The sequence below is a fragment of the Rattus norvegicus genome, chromosome 4 (genome assembly GCF_021556685.1).
Source record: "Rattus norvegicus strain SHRSP/BbbUtx chromosome 4, alternate assembly SHRSP_T2T, whole genome shotgun sequence".
Taxonomy (NCBI): domain Eukaryota; kingdom Metazoa; phylum Chordata; class Mammalia; order Rodentia; family Muridae; genus Rattus; species Rattus norvegicus.
Genome location: NC_141537.1, coordinates 24,754,997 through 24,758,292, shown reverse-complemented (window position 1 = coordinate 24,758,292; position 3,296 = coordinate 24,754,997). Strand labels below are relative to the sequence as shown.

General features: G+C 39.0%; 1 pseudogene; it reads right to left on the bottom strand.

The window, feature by feature from the left end:
• Positions 1-1,834: 1,834 nt before the first annotated feature.
• Tmem183a-ps1 (transmembrane protein 183A, pseudogene 1) lies at positions 1,835-2,959 on the bottom strand (annotated as a pseudogene).
• Positions 2,960-3,296: the final 337 nt, after the last annotated feature.

Genomic DNA, 3,296 nt, shown 5'->3' with positions numbered 1-3,296 from the left:
TAACTCTTCTGGAAAAAAATATCTAACAGAAATTATTGAGGACATTTTTCCCCATTCTGTAGACTTACTTTTCAGTTGACTGATGGTGTGTTTTTCTGTACAGAAGCTTTTAGTTTCATGTGGTCTCTCTCTCTCTCTCTCTCTCTCTCTCTCTCTCTCTCTCTCTCTCTCTCTCTTTTGTCTCAATACCTGTGCTATTAGAATTCTATCATTTTTGTTTCTTAACAGGAGCAGGAGCTCTGTTTCTATGCCACTGAGTTCAAGCACAGTGCCTACTTCTCCTCTCTCAAGCTCACGGTGTGGTATGACTCCAAAACTTTCACATTCATTCTCCTGCACTTAACCATCACCAATATTTGTTAAAGATGCTGCCTTTTTCTTATGGCCTCTGCTGCAAATTGGGTAGAAACAAGGGACATTATCTGTTTTTAGTTAATTTCTATTGATCAGGCTGCCTAATTTTATGTCAGCTGATTTATATTGTTATATCTCTGTAGAATAAGTTGAAATCAGTGATCAGTAACTATTGTTTTTGTTATGTTTATTGAATGTGACTGCTTCAGATATCATGGTTCTTTTATGTTTCTGTACACATTTTAAGCTTTTTTTTAAAAAAAATTCTCTAAGTAAATTGAATTGATACTTTTTATGGCCATTACACTGAATCTGTATATTGCTTTGAATAGGATGATCTTACCCTAACATTAATTCTATCAACCCATGAGCACAGGAGGTTTTACCATCTTCTGTTAGATTCTTGAATTTCTTTCTTAGCTGTCTTAAAGTTTTCACTGGTGTAGTAGTCAAAGATATAAATATAGTAGAGTATAATTTTTGCTATGAATTTTCTAATAATCAATAAAAGACTAATAATATGATGGCTAATAAGAAACTCTATGCTTACCATATGACACTTCCTTATTGTTTCAAAAATAACACTTTCCCACTCAGTTTAGAAAATCAATGGGATGCAGAAACTTGTAAGCACAGGCGTAAGTATTTTACCTGACACCAAAATAAAATACATCAAACTAACCCAATCAGAATGCTATATTTCTATACCACCAACTCATGGTTCAACCAGAAAGTAAAACTTGAATACAGATTCCCTTTCAATTCTTCTGTGAACTAACGAGATTGATTTTATGTATGTTAGCTTCTTTAACACATTGTATAATTTTTTATATTTGATTTATTATACAATGTGCATATATTCATATAGTAGACTTCTTAACACAAAATATAAGGCTATTGCAAGATGTTTAGTTACAAGAAATTTTATACAGGACAGATTTTCTTCTTTTTCAAAACAATATTCGTGTAATTAATATCCTAAAAGTATTCTTTTAAAAAGATGCACAAGTCAGTCTTATAAGATTCTGACAACCCTGTAACCTGCTTTATTTCTGGAGAAGGGTAAAGGGAAAAGAAAAGATATTCAGTTGAATTTGAGGAGCAGCAACATTGGAGCAACCATTTTAAGCCTCTGGGTCCCTCTAATCTGTAAGGGAAAACGTTCTTCCTTGAGGAGTAAGAGTTTAAATTTTCCCTGACAGAGGACAAAGAGTAAGATCAACAGCACCAACTGAGGTTTAACACAGAGAATGAGGCCAGGTTTCTCCTTTCAAATATGCAAATCTTACATTAAAATGTGTATAAATCATAGTTGGTTTTCCTCTTGATTCAGCCTTTACGCGGCCTGTAATCGAAGCCCCAGGAACCCAAAAATCCTTTGCATCACTAATCAGCTACACAGTCCAGCTGTCCCTTCTAAACAGAATTAGATTACTAATGGACTAGACTGGAAGCTATCCCAAGGACCAGGAAGCAAGAACTATGCTCTCAGGAAGAACGGATTCTGCGGATACCACCAGGCAAAGAGCTGAATACTGGGTACAGGACGACTTGCACACCCTGTTCACTGTGCAGATTCTGACCAGCACGTACGGGAGAATCTTGGAACACCAGTCGCCCTCATTGACACTGCATGTCTGTACTCACATTAATCGTAAATAAGGTAAATATCATTCCCATGATAACAGGAGTAAAGATGAAGTTGAGTGTGGTGACCTGCAGCAGGCAGCAGTCTTGGTCAGGTTTGGTATGAACATCTTGATATTGAATGGGCCAGTTGCAACCGTTCCATAAACTCGCTCTTTAATCTAGGGGACTGTTTCTTGCACTTGATCTTAGCCAAAAGGCCGAGAAGCGATGAGGACTATTTTTTGAACTTGAAGTTGAATTCCCACATTAGATCTTGTCTGTTCCCAACAATCCTTCCAAAGTAAGCATTTGGAATTTTTCAGTGTGCTGGGAGTGCTTTCAAGAATGACTGGAATCTTGGAGATTGGAGCAGCAAACGGTTCATACATATGATACAGAGATGAGATCACACATGCCTGGAGACAGCACAGCTTCTACACGGACTCTGGTCACAGCTGCAAAGGTAGAGAAGCATCTAACGTGTCGTGCTTTTGGTACAACCTGGTTCAAAAGGCACAGTGCAAGTTCAGGTCCAAGCATTCCTATAAATCAGGGAAAAATTCACGATGGCCTCAGGACGGATATAAGAAGCCAGCAGCAGGCAAACATCAATTGGATACTCTTCCCTGACAGCCCCATCCAGGGACTTTGCTTTGTGTCCCTTGCTTTTCTTGTTTTTGGAGTCGGATCTTTCCTGAGAGTTTTCCTCCTGGGCATCCATCTCATCACTGCTGTCCATGATGTCACATGGTTCACCCACCCCAGAAAGAGCCTCCTCAGTAGGAGGAGCCTGGGATGCTTCCAAACTACAACAGTGACTTTGCTTCCTGTTGAACAGAGTTGGCCACGGCTTTCTTGACCAGTCCAGATCTCACACCACTGGATCCGAGTTGGCATAGTCTGCCACAGTCACTCAGCCCGAGCAGGCGAGATGGGCCCAGAACTTGAGTCGCTTTCCTCTCTTGGATATGCTGGCAGTTTCCAGACAAGAATCGCCTAGCTGTTTGGGCCTGGTATCCATAAGAGCTGGTTTCTGAAGCTGCAGGGTACCTCCACCACGCTCCTCCGTGTCGGCGACTCCAGGACATATTTTTCAATGTGAAAATTAATGGTTTCTAGCCTGAAAATGCAGTCTACTTACAACTAGCAGGATTGAGAGTGCATATTTTATATCCAATGTACTAAGAATTTGTTTTATATGAAGGTATTTTACAAAACATATCTACTAGTCTACAAACTAGTAATTTTAATGATTATGTTTGAGGTAATGTTACAAATGACCTTTAACATCTTATTTCCTTTGTTTTGAAAAT